The sequence below is a fragment of the Sciurus vulgaris genome (genome assembly GCF_902686455.1).
Source record: "Sciurus vulgaris genome assembly, chromosome: 14".
In the NCBI taxonomy this organism is placed as follows: Eukaryota; Metazoa; Chordata; class Mammalia; order Rodentia; family Sciuridae; genus Sciurus; species Sciurus vulgaris.
Genome location: NC_136475.1, coordinates 85956612 through 85970653, shown reverse-complemented (window position 1 = coordinate 85970653; position 14042 = coordinate 85956612). Strand labels below are relative to the sequence as shown.

Genomic DNA, 14042 nt, shown 5'->3' with positions numbered 1-14042 from the left:
TAATAGTACTTCACATTCTTCCTAGATTTATAATCGACTACAGCAAGTTTCTCGTTACCCCAAGGAAAAACTTGAGGAAAATGGAAACTAGAGGAGAATTCTGTTATCATCAAAAAAATAATTACTGGAAACTAGGATTTGATACTGAGTTGCACCTAGTTCCTCCACATTATGGGCATGTGACTTCTAGAAAGCATTGCAATATGGACTTCCTAAGGAACTATAAAGTGCAGATAATGATATCTGTTTGGGGATCAAGTTAACAGGATTGTAAAATAAAGGCCATAAAACAAAGGTATTGTATTATAGTTCTAAATGTTTATTCCTAAGGAACAGAAAATAAAATAGAAAAAAAGTAATTGAATGTCAATTAGTTAATGAATACTTTTAAATACTTTATAGTTTCTTCACACTAAAGAAATTTAACCTTCATAATACAATTTATCCAAGGGGAAAGAAACTAGTATACATGTTATAATGTCTTTATGCCAGTTAGGGGTTTAGAAATCTAATCAAAATAGGAGTTTTAACCTGTGACAATGTCACATATATATCAGGCTTTTTGAAATGAAAAAATGGACAACATAAGCTATTACCTGGTAATTATTAAATGGATTGCCAATATAATATCTTGTGTTTAATTACAGCTTCATAGTTTGTACAGTACTTTAATACATACTACCTTGGTTAATCTTCTCAACCTTGTTAACTGTCTGCAATGGGATAGGAAGAGAGTCTTCTGTTAAGCGACTATTTCAGCTGAACATGAAGGATCAATAGTACTATGAAAGGCAAACCAAGGTAAAGAAGAGTTTCTAAGAAGAAAGAGCATGAGTAAAAGCAGAGAGAAGAAAAATACTATCACGTGCTTAGTAAACTACAGATACCGTGGTACACCAAAAAGACAAGGCAAGAGATGGGAATAAAAGGGTGTGAAAGAGCCAGCAAATGGTCTCGTACGCTGTGCTAAGGAATTTTAATTTTTATTGCTGAAAGGGAGGAACCTCTGAATGGTTTTATTCAAGGGAGTGATAGGATTCTGTTTTTGAGTTTTGTGTAGTTATGAGAAAGAAAAAGCACAAGTCCAAGACAGAGGAGAGGCTGCATGACACGGTGGCAGTGAGGGATGGATCCATGAGATGTTCAGAAGGTGCAGTTCATAGAACTTAAGAAATGACTGGTGGACAGCGAGAGAAACACGAGTGCTGAAGATGACATCCAAGGCTCTGGCTCAGAGGACTGCATTGATAGTGGGCACCGAACTGCTGGGGAGCAGAGGAGAACAGATCCATGGGGACGGAGAAGTGAGGAAGAGGGAGAGTTGAAGATGTCGGCTTTGGCGTGTCTTTAAAAAAAATTCTGTGATATTCTGTAGGCAATTATAAAAGAAACTGAGGAGTGAGACTAATATCTGGATTTAGGAACATCAATAGCCATTGTTTTGAACACTCTGTAGGAGTGGCAAAATAAATTTTAAAGGAAGAATATGGTAAGAACACTAAAAAAAAAATGAGTGAGTCCTCTGTTTTTGTCCTCCTTCCGGTGGTAGGTGGAAATGGAGTCATTCTGAGAAAGGTTAACTCTTATCTAGGCATGTTTTTCCCCCCAAAATTTTAATACTCTGTGGTAAAGACTGACAAGTATCAGTCTCTGCCACATGGTAGAAAATACATAATGTGGTTTAAAATTTTCTCAGTAGGAGGTGGGAGGCTACTGAAGACAATAATATGCCCACTGTATTTGGAAGATCATCTTGATTAAATATAGGATGTGGACAAGACATTGGTAAGATATAAAGATAGAATCATAATATTAATTTAAATGGGATGAAGGAGAATTGAGGCTAACTAAAGAAGTCATTTTGTGATATTACTAAAGCATACTTTGACTCAATTTCATCCTTATCTGTAAAATGGTTTATAAGATCACCTATTTCATATGTAAATAAGGTTATTGTGAAGTGGAATATTGAATATCAAGAATATCTTGCCAAGCGTGGTGGTGCACATCTGTAATCCCTGTGACTCTGGAGGCTGAGGCAGGAGAATCATGAGCTCAAAACCAGCCTCAGCAAGAGCGGGGCGCTAAGCAACTCAGTGAGACCCTGTCTCTACATAAAATACAAAACAGGGCTGGGAATTTGTCTCAGTGGTGGAATGCCCCTGAGTTCAATCCCTGGTAGCCCCACCCCCCAAAAAAGAAAGAATATGACATTTTCAGTACCTAATGCCTGGCCCAATACAGGTGCTTAAAAGCTGTTCTCAGTAAATGAAGAATTGAACCACAAGGAATTCAACTGGCATTCACTATTGTACGTCACTATAACAAAATGCCTGCAATAATTAACTTATAAAGAGAAAAGGCTTAATTTGGCTCACAGGTTTGGAAGTTCCAGTCCTAGATTTGGAGGACCCATTGCTTTGGGCCTCTGATAGGAGTGACATATCAATGACATAGAGGAGTAAAAGTTTGTTTTGGGGCTCATGGTTTCAGAGGTCGCAATCCATAGATTGTGCCTCCTTTCTTCAGGACCTAGGGCAAGGCAGAACATCATGGTGGAAGAGTGAGGTGGGGAAAGCGGCTCAGGACATCTCACCAGGGATCAGAGAGAGAGCTCCTCTCACCACAGACAAAATATAAACCTCAAGGGCATGCCCTCAGTGACCCACTTTCTCCATGCACACCTTACCTGCTTACAGTTACCACCCCATTAACAATCCCTCTCAGTGGATTAATGCACTGATTAGGTTAAACCTCTCAACCCAATCATTGCACCGCTAAACTTTCTTATATCTTCTCTCACATGAGCTTTTGGGAGACACCTCATATCTAAACCATAACAGCATAGCCAGTAAGGAAAGAACAAGAGACAGGGGCCCAGGATCCCAGATATCCCAAAGGGGTATGGCCCCAATGAGCTAAAGACCTACCTCAAGACCCTTCCTCCTAAAGTTCCACAGCAGCTCCCTCCAGTATCCAAGGCAGCCAAGGCTTCACCACATGGACCTCTGGAGAACATTTAGCATCCAAACTATAACAATTACTAAATGCGACTTTTAGTTACTCAAGCATTTTTTTCTTTCTTAAAAATCAGTCCAGTGTATTCGCCAAGAGATTGTATTATAAATCCTACACCCGCACTCTGAAAAAAAAAAAAAAAACAAAGATCATCAATGGTTACTCTTTCTCTTCTTGAACTTTCCCTTCTTGGGATAGTAAATTTTAAAGGAGGAATGTGGTAAGAACACCAAAACATGAGAGAGGTAAACATATAAATTCAGTTGTGAACATTTTTTTTCAATCAATGTGGGTTGATTCCAAAGGGATATAGAATTCTACTACTTTATTTTGTCTTAAATTTTATTATAAGATTTTCTGGGAAGGTTGAGAGTTTCAGTACAAAATCTATATTAGAGAAAATAGGTTGAAGGGAGAAACAAGTCAGTAAGATTTGCTTTAGGCCAAAAGGTCTTCAAAGACACTTTTGGATCAAAGATATGGTCTAAAATATGAAGGTCTCAGAAAATGTATTCATATATTAATTGCAGTGTTTACATAATTAAAAAAGAGAACAGTCTAACATTGAGGATTTCCTAAAAAAGAAATAGCCATCTTATACAATCCAGCATTTGTTTGTGTGTGTGTTGTCACTATCAATAGTGGTACAAATTTCCAGTTTAATAGCACTTCTATAAATCCATAGGCCAGGCCCAAATGTAGGAGAGATAATAGAGTAGAATATAACATTTTAAAATTATTCTTTAGACTGCATACCACCTGCATTTGCTACGACCATTTCTGAGGTTCTAAGAAACTTCCAGGATACTCAAAATTTTGATCATGATTCATTCAATAGGGCTTTAAGAAAATTTGTTGTGGATTGTTCAAATTTCAAAGGAAGCTGATGTCTACAGCTAGAGAGTATATTTCAAACTGAATTTAGCTCCAGTCATAGATTGCACAGCACAGCGCAGTCCGAGATGAACTGAGAGAAATGATCATCTAGGTCCATTAAAACTTTTAACTCCTTCCCCGCACATAGAGGCATGGAACTCCACATGGGAATCACTGCTTTGTGGTCTTGCGTTTTCTACTTATTTTAGAAAAACACAGTAGAAGGAATGCAAAATGCATACAATGAAACATGTGTCAGAAAACAGTGGTAGAATTTTATTCTATGAGATAACTTCTTATTTGACTTTAGGGAAGTTATTTGGTTGGTGTATCTGTATATTTAAAAATAGAATAAAAAGTCAAGATAAATGTAAGGGTCTTACATCATACATGTCCTCTGTAAGGATTAATACACTTAGATTTTAGAATAAAGGCACTTTACCCTAATAAGAAAATTAGCATAACTGTTGTTTAAAAATTTAAATAAATATAAATCCATTTATTAAATTCCTGTAACGACTTTGAAAAACTTAATTTGTCTCCAAACTTTCTAAGTGCTCCCATGTCTTAAGTTCCACCCTTCTTGCTCATATATATTCTACACAAATATTTCAAATAAATAATATTACTATGAGCTCAGAGGGCCACAAGTTCAAACCTGTTCTACTCTGACATTTCACATTTCCACCATCATACTCAGTTTTTGACTTGTCCATGCCAAATTAGAGCAGGAGAGGAATATTAAATAGCGTTGTGTACACCTAAAAAGTTATTTTTGGTTTCATTGTTTGAATTTGGGAAGAAGTGAAGTGGAAGACTGAAATCTTCTGTAAAGAATATAATCTGCTGCTGTGAAAAGATACAATGTTTCAGCTAAACAGTAGGAAAAATGATAAATATATTAATTAGCCTGTTTATCATTCCACCTGTTATATATATAGCATAGCATCACTTTGTACCTTGTAAACAAATACAATTATAATTTGCTATTGTCCAACAAAAACCTTTTAAAGAATCTACCTTGCAACTGAAGAAAGGAAAGGGGCTCTCAGTTGTTTCTGGTCAATTGAGGATTCTATCTAGCACCACAGAAATAATAACCATCTCTCTACGGTACCTTAGGCTCCCTCTCCTACCGCCCCTGCCCTCCACCCTCCGCTGCCAAATTTCTAGGTTGTGAAAGCTGACGCCGCCTTTTGTGATGTTGGGATACTGGCCTTAGGTAATCAGCGCTAGATGTTCAACTGTTAGACATTCATTCAACAGGTGCAGTATTCCAGTCCTTTCCCCTTGGGCATAAAAGACGTAGGGCGGGCTCTCTCTCCTCTCCTGTGATTACTGGAGACATGTGCAAACGCCTGGAGGTGGAAAGCAAGAGCGGGCTCCCTCACCTTTTAGTTTCCCTACCATATTTCTCTCTCAAAGTTCATTCTGTTGTTCTAAGAGAGGAACTTGTTTCTGTAATTTAAACACTAACATTCATTCCTTGGATGTCTCAGAACTGGTTTCCCTACTGTGATTTCGTGCTGCATATAACATTCAACTAAAGAGCACTTTTTTAAAAAAAAATCAAACAATATATCAGAAGCTTAAGAAGATAAAGCTACATAATAACTGGAGATTAAAAGTTAAGATATCGCATTTAAGACGCCAAACAACGCTGCTACGCAAATGGAATTTTTAAAAATACGGTTGCCTGTCCATTTAGACAAAGCAGCTTCACAACAGCGCACTCATTATAACAGAGCACGGTTTAAAGTGCCAGGATATATTTCTTTCCCTAAATACAAGTTGACAATAAGTTATCTAAAACCAACTATTGCCACCGAAGAGACCTCCAGAGCGCAATAAATAGGTATATCTTGTAGAAGCGAAGAAATGACATCATGACCCCTTGGGTGGATGCAGATTGCAGTGCGGAGGCTGTTCTCGAGAGAGAAACCAGAGAACCCAGCATAAAACGCTTTAGTAGGGGAAATCAACAAAAAAAGGGGAAATTACTTTGAAAGCCTTGGTCTCTCGGGCCAACAAAAGCGATCCATCCAGAATTGACTTTGTCCCCGCCCCATCCTGGAAAACAGAAAGAAACTGCCTGGCCCCGGAGCTCCGCTGCGCAGTGCGCACTGCGGCCCAGAAGCGCCGGGCTAGCGCCGGCCGGAATCAAAACGTGCTCAGCTGCCGCATCGCGTGGTGTCCGCGTGGCTCCGGCTCCGGGTTTCCAGGGTCACTGCATTGGGAGGAATTGCCCCTCCAGGCAGGGACGGCGGGGGCGGTGTCCTGGGAGTCCCGGGAGCGTGCTGTCCCTCTGCGCAGCCTTCCAAAGGCGTCTGGCCTGGGAAAGCGTGTTCCTAAGCTCCTAGCTGGCACGGTTGGCAGTGAACGCGGCTTAACTTTACCGCCTGAGACCCTCACCTAGCATGAACCTCCGTTTGCCAGAGACTCCTGGGGCAGTTTCTCTTACAGTGCGTTGGAAACTGGACTCCCCTCTTGGAACCAGGAGCCGTTGCCACTTGGCAACGGAGATTAGTCAATGTAGAGCCCGTCTGCCAAGGGAGGCGCTCTTGGTGTCCGCAGTACAGAAAGGTCAACTCTGCAGTTTTCCTGAACGTGGTAAGATGTGGGAAGACACTCTGCAAAACAGTAAATCTCTCTGCTTCAGGAAAATGTTGATCTTCATTGTTCTCCCCGAACTTCCCTTTCTTGAAAATAAAACTCTCACCTGAATGTAAAACCCAGAAGCGATATTTGTTAACTGCATTTATTCCCAAAGCATAATACAGTGCCTTCCAATAGTAGGTGGTTCAGTGCATAATTGTTGTATGTGTAAATGTACAAACATACGTAGTTGGGGAATGTGATCAGATTAGGAACAACTGGGAATTATTTCCAGATAGGGAAGGGACCAGTATTTGCAGGACACTAATAATTGCCAAGTCTTCTAAGCTTTGCCAGGCCCATTGGGGAGCTGGATAGGGCTGACAAAAGTTGTAGCCCTTCTTGGGCACAAAGGGGGCTTTATAAATAGCCTAGTCCAAGGCCTTAGCCCGCAAACCTGGATTCCCAGGATGACTCATTCTTTTCCCTCCATTCTCCCACTCCTCCAAAAAAAAAAAAAAAAAAAAAAAAAAGGAAAGCATGTTCAATAAATATTTATTTTCCGTACGCAGGAGGTGTTATTAAGCTTTCATAGATGGTTAGCATGACTTTTCCAAGGCACACTGGTCAAGAAGCCTTGGGTCCAACTCCCTGCAATACACATTTTTTCCTTCTGAACTAGCACCCGGTGCTAGCTGAGCCAGCTCCTAGTACCTTCAGCATAAGACCTCCGAATGAAATGGCCCACAGCAAAATGAAAAGTACAGCCGTTCGTTCAAATGAGTCAGGTAGACCAGCTTACAGCTTTCAGAGTAAGCTTTCTTGTAATATTTCTGCATTTTTCTCATTCACCTTACGGGCTGACAAAAGGTAGACGAGGGGCAGGCTAGGACTGAGAGCAGCAGGAAAAACAGGCTTCACGTGTCCCATCTTGGTCTCAGCCTGTCACCAGGGTCGTAACCGCAAGGTGTGGTGAGCTCAACCCGCTGTCCCTGGTTCCGGTCCAGGTGCAGGTTTCTCCGGTGGGGTTTCCAATCTACCTTCCTTTTGAGTTTCTGCTAAAATCTGGAGACTCGGAATCCACCCGCGGAAACTCCGAGCCCCTCTAACTGAGCATGCGCCATTGCCGGGCGGCTTTTGGTCATAAGCTCCCAGGCTCTCCAAGCTGGGCTGCGGAGCAAGGGGAGGAGAGAGAAGAGGAAAGGGGAGGGGGTGCCTGGGGAGGCGGAGGCTCGCGCGCCTGCGCATCCAGCTCCAGGGACCCTAGGTTTTCTATGGGATTCCCAATCTGCAGCAGAGATTCACCGGAGCGTGTTGCGGCGGTGACTGGGCTTGCAAGGCGCGATCTGAGAGGGATTTCAGCAGCCCAGAGCTCCGAGCAAAAGAGAGAGAGAGAGAGAGAGAGAACCACACACCGAGACGGCTTAACCGTTTACCTGAATTAAATATATATATATTTTAAAAAGAACTGTTGAGTTTTATCATTTTCGTTAAGTGACCGTGCGCAGCGCTGTAACTGTAAGTGGAAAATACAATCTTCGTTGCATTTCTGCATGTGTAGCACAGCCAATTGTCAGGGAGATGCTTGGCTATTGTCACATACTTTGTTTTGCATATATGCGTTTAAATGCATGGTGACAATTGCCTTGGATAATACTGGCGATCAGAATGTGCTGTTGGTCCATGGGGGACCTTTAAGAATAATGGGGATGGGGGAAAGGGAGTGTTTATATGCGGCGTGTTTCGGGATTTGTCTCAAGCTAGCTAGATGAACTGAGATTCATTTTTAGTTTCAGTCTATAAATAGGCGGATTTCCATAGGCAGATTTAAGTACCTAATTGACGTGAAGTTTTCCGGTTGCTGATAAAACTATTGAGCGGTTGCAGTCAAGTACCAACCTGTCATCTGTGGGGTTGGTGCACCATTTTTCTCACCGCGAAAAAGCAGCAAAGGTGTATTTGCTAAGTAAAACTGAGTGGATGAGATTGGTATGACCATCGGGGTTGATTGCTAAGCGGAATGTTAGCGTTGAAAACCCAAGGAGTTAGGCGCAAAATAAGCACATTTCTCTTAGGACTTAGAACTGAGTAATTTTTGGTTTTGATTTTTTGTCACAATGGTGAATACGGGTGGGAGGGTGGCGGAAGAAAGCTGTTTTACCGCACCGTCGATTTTGAGTCTGAGACTCAGAGTTGCTGAATGGGGACTGTCAGCCCCAAACTAGTTACCTGCCTTTGCATTCCAAGTCTGTTCCTTCTGGGATGCAGGTTGAGAAATGCAAACCCAGATGTTACGTTTGGTAATGTTTCTTTAAAGGAGAAAAGGTCGTTTTGTGTTTTGAGTTTAAATGGGTTGTTCCTTGTCCAGAAGTGCAAGAAGGGTCCTTGCAAGGTCAAACTCCATGAGGAAAACAGATTGCTGAATACCCTCCTGGGTGTAAGGGGGCAAGGAATGGGGATGCTCCTTGCAGTGGAGGAGATGAGATGGTGAGAGTGCAAGGCTGCATGGATCAGTACCCTGCCAGATGCCGGAATGGGAATCCATTTTTCTAGAGTTGCCCTCCTGTCCATATTTTGGGGACTAAAATGGAATGAAAATGCTGATGGGTGTAAAAAGCACAAAGTATACACTGTGTGTCACTTCCCACTTGAAGGCAAGAGAAGCAAGTGAAATTTATTTCTACACATTAATTTTTAAATATTTAAAGGCATTTCAGGTTGAGCTAAATTTCAAAATCAAACTCTTGTGAAAACACATTTTATTCCCACCGTCATTTAAGCTGCCTGCGTTTGTGTGTGGTGTGCCTGTGAGTACCGCATCACTGTGCGCCTGGCTCCGGAGCGTGCTTGGTGTCTGATAACCTCAGGCGATGCTGCACTGAAGCAGGTTGGCAGAGCGGCAGGAAGCTTGCAGGCAGGAGAAGAGCAGGGCAGTGTGTCTGGGTTTCCACAGAGAAGCAGATCCCATCTCTCAGATAAAATTAAATAAATTTTCCCCCAATGAGGGGGGATCATGATAGCCCTTTGACCCTTTGATCAGTCCAAGTATTTCCAAACCCTCAAACGAATCCATAATTTATTGAAATGGATGACACTTGAAATTGGAAATTCAAGAATCACCTCTCCTTGGAAATCCAGAGTGTACATCATCCTGCCTTCTCTGTTCTTTCCTCCCCCTTACTCCAGAGCAGGAAGACCAATCGTTTGTCACAGTTGGGCCATACTCCTTTGTCATCACTGAGAGTTGGCCTTGGTTCAATGAGTGGTGCAGGTGTTGCTCTGCATTGATAAATGGGTGGTGGAGAAAGAAGGGAAATTGGCTATTAAAGCTCTTAGATATTTGGTCTCAGATTCACTGGATCATAAGCTAACATCTTAGAGGGTCAGATCAGGCAGAGATCTTGTAAAACACCTAGTCCAAACCCATTATCTACAAACAAGGAAACTGAGGCTTAGAACCTTGGAGCTATAGAAAAGTTGACTTCTAGTCTGTGGAATATACAACTAAAAAGTAACATTGAGTGGAAATGTTCCCTTCTCTTGCAGTTTTCAGCATCCTCAGTGACTGCTGCAGTCTTCAGATAAATGTCTGCTTCTCAACACATCTTGTGAGATGGTCTCCAAGGGCCTTTTATACTCTTTCTCTTTGCTTCTCTTTTCCTTGTAAGCTTTCTTTCTCCTTTCCATTGCCCCTCACCTCTAATATACCCACCTTATTGAGTTTTTAGTCTGTCCTTCCTGGCCTCCTCTGCTTCTCTGTCAATTTATTTGGAATCTGTAGAGTTTCGGGGAGCACTGGCAAAACCAAAGGCGTGAGCAACTCCTGTATGAAAACTCTCCCTGCTCTACTCCCCAGAATCCTCAGGGAATCAGCCTTTAGACACCCTGCAGTGCCTTCCCTACCCCTCTGCCCATCCAGCCTCCTCCAGAATTGCTGCAGCTGTAGGAATAAGGACCTAGTGGAGTGAGGAAGCTGCAGTGTAAACATAGTGGGCTCTGCCAACTCTTCCCTGGCTCCTAGAAGGCAGAACCCAAATGCCTGTCTTCAGCCTTCATGGAAATCCTCCAGAGGAAGCCACCTGCCGGGAAGGGGAGGAAGGGTACAGGAAGACCGCAGAAGGGTGCTTGGCATGGTGCTTGGCTACAGAGGAGGGCCATGGAGATTTAGACCCTTGAGAGCGTTGAACGTGCACGCCCAAATTTTCTTTAGGCAGCACTTTCTTCTTTCCTCTTGCGCAGTTTTCTTCCTGACTAGCTGATTGGGGTTGCGCAGCAGATGATGTGGCCTGCCCAACTGCCTCCCTTCCTTACTCCTTTCTTTTTTCAGTCCCTTGTTTTCTTCATTTCTCCCTTGCTTCCACAAAAATTTCCCAAGTGCCTAACACAATAAATCTCTAAGTCTCTTAAAGATAACCTGGATTCTCCTGTTCTTTCTCCAAAGATGTGATCTCCCAGGCATTTGGAAGATTACTGCAACCACCACAAATGTCCCCTTTAGGAAAACACCACCTATTTTTATCTCAAAAATGTCCAGGCATTAGGGGAGGTGGGTGAGATGGGTGGGAGGTGAGGCTGGAGGAAGACCACACTGGAGTCTCTTTCTCATTTGATAGAGGAGTTAACTAGTTTTGGAAGTCGATGAGACTGAGGATTCAGGATGGTGAGGGCTCGCGTTTGCACCAGTTGGCAGTGCAACATCACCCTCTCCCTTCTTCCCGGAACTTTACTGAATTAGAATGAGCTCTGTCTTGAATAGATTCTGATCCTAAATAAATAAATAAGGTTCTTTGTTAATTAGGTGTCATCTGGCTTCCCACCCTTTTCCAGGCTATTCTGAATCTCAGGATGCCTCGGCAGAGACCCAGACTTGTAGCTGATAAGTGCCATACTTTGATTTGCTATATGTGAATCACATTCTGTAATTGATCACATGACCAGGAATGTTCTAGTGCTCTGTATAGGAGTTTGCATATAGAATAATATGATTGGGAATGTTGTCCTGGGTAAGCCTGAGGTTTTTAATTTGGATTGAATATAGATATGGATTCCAAACATTGCAGAGGATCACCCTGGGGAGTTCAAAATGACACCCAACATCAATACCTTTTTTTTTTTTTTTTTTTTTGCAGTGCTGGGGATTTGAACCCAGGGCCTTGTACATGTGAGGCAAGCACTCTACCAACTGAGCTGTATCCCCAACCCACTACATTGATATGAAATGTGGCTTTCGGACTGATAAGACCAATATATTTCAATGTTGTTCTAAAAGTCTTTTCTTTATATTCAGTGATTTCTGTGCTCTGTGAATTAGTGATTATCTAGAAATATAGAAAGACCTTATTATAGAAGGGATCACATGCAATTAATCCATGGTTTCAAAACCAACAATATCCATCTCAGTTACATATAGTAGATATAAACATTAATTTTCTTAAAGTATCAAATAGTATAGAGGTAAATTAGTGAATGATGTCTATTTCTATCCCAGTGGTTAATTCACATAATTAACAGAAGAGATGGGCTGATAGAGTCCATGTAAGTTATCAAATTATCCCTACAATACAAAAAATATATAGTCTTTAGGGAAATGTTTATCTTGAAGATATATCTCCAATATGAAAACAGTTCACAAGGGTAAAAATTTCAATAACCTTTTTTCGCTTTTCCATATTTGTACAAAGTATTGCTTTTATAGTAAAAATTTAATAATATTTACTAATTAAATATGTGTTCTTTTAAGAATCAGTTGCATGTACTTTGTAAATTATATTGACAAATCATTTCTACTAAAGCCATGTATATAGTTAACATTGCTTTAAATACCCTTGTTATTAAGGAAAATGCTAAAGATTATCTTATAATTTATTTTTAGTGAAGGTATAAAGTATTATATTAATGCCTTTTAAATAGAATGCCTTTCCATCCACTCATCCTACTTTTATTTCTTACTAAGTAAAAAGATAAATTATTTTCACCTGTTTACAAAATTTGATATTGGTAAGTCAAAGAGGAAATGTAAATCTAGACTATGGCGGCTATGTGTTCCACTTCCTTAAATCATGGTCTCTCAAGTTATGGAATTATTTTAATGTGTTCACACTGTGAAGGAACCTCAATACTTTATTTCTCATTTATGGTTTGTTTTTAAAGATGACTTATGCTTTCTTAAATGAATCAAAATAGTTCAAGTTGCTCCCAGCTTGGTTCATTGAGAACTTTATTAAGGGAAGGATCTCTGGATGCTTTAGAAACTAGTTAATGAATGAAACAGAAATGGAATAGCAAATGACTGAAAAATCCTCGAGGAGGTTTGACACTTTAATAATAAGGTGCCTCTGAATACATTAAAGACATGTTCTATATCCTTATCAGCTAACTTAAAGCATACAAACTGGGTAACTTCCGCGGTTCTTAGGTTTCTCTGGATTTCTCCATGGCCTTACTTCACTGCCTTCTTATCACAGATGACCTGCTGTGCAACCACCAATTGCTTATTTTTGTTAAAAATAGTTCACAGTATTTCCAACAACTTGTTGGATTATTTCTGGGTGAGCCTTCTATTCCTTTTGTTCTAAATTACATAAAGGCATGGAACCTGTCATTTACCAAGTGGCCTTCAATCTCAATATAGCTATTAAAATAATTGCTGAACTCTTTATAGAAAGTGAGTTCTTTTAATTAATTATTTTTATTTTTGTGAAGTATTTCTCTTAAAAAGTGTTAACAAGTCTGTTAAATTTACTTGCAATTATTATACATTCATAAGATAAATCCTATTTTTCTTGGTTCATACTCATATAAGTACTTTTCTGAAGATAGAAATCTATCACTTTAAATGTACTTTTTCATCTCTTATTTGGTGCTTATTTATTATCTCTCAGGTTCTGAAAGACTATGAACTTTTGGAGAGCTGTGTATAAACAGATTTTTTTTTTTTTTTTTTTTTTTTGCAAATCATTAACATGTTAAATGTGCTTTGAAGCCCAGGTGATTTTTTTTTTTTTTTTTTTTTTTTTTTTACTGCAAATAACCAGACCTTAATATTTCTGTCCTTTTATAATTCAGAATGTTTTTTGCAGTTGATAGTAAACTGTGATACTTCAGGATTGCCCAGTGTTTAATAGTTTGTGTTGGTTATATTAATTTGTGATTAATGTGTTTATTTCTGATTTCTTTAAATCAAATCTTAAATTATAAATAAAATGTCTGCTTGGAGACTAATTAAGCATTATCAACAGAGTTGAAATGCTTACTAATATGATATTCTATTTTGAAAATATCAAGTACTGCTGTACAAGTCTGACTTTCAATTAGCAACTCCTATTTGGTGGAATTCTTGGCATTAGATTTTATTAGTTAATGGAAAACTATCAATTTTGTTTATTCCAGGAGTTCAAGTGTTTCTGCAACTTTTACATAAAGTACTTGGTGTTTGCTTTCTTGCTCACATGGGAAGTTTTATGAAAAATTTTAAAACATGAAATAAATATAATCTCACATACAAAATAATTATGGTATTCTTTCCCTAGAATGAGATGAAAACCATCCATTTC

The 14042-nt window shown here is 40.0% G+C and overlaps 1 protein-coding gene across 2 annotated transcripts in view; it reads left to right on the top strand.

Moving 5' to 3' along the window:
* The first annotated feature begins 6382 nt into the window (after positions 1-6382).
* Positions 6383-14042, top strand: part of VSNL1 (visinin like 1) — a 108043-nt gene continuing 100383 nt past the window's right edge. The window contains exon 1 of one of the 2 annotated variants that reach the window (XM_079111147.1): positions 6383-6504. The gene's annotated coding sequence lies outside the window, so the exon portion shown is untranslated. Of the gene's footprint in view, positions 6505-7678; positions 8008-14042 lie in introns of those variants that run through there. The other variant, XM_079111146.1, reaches the window with a different exon arrangement.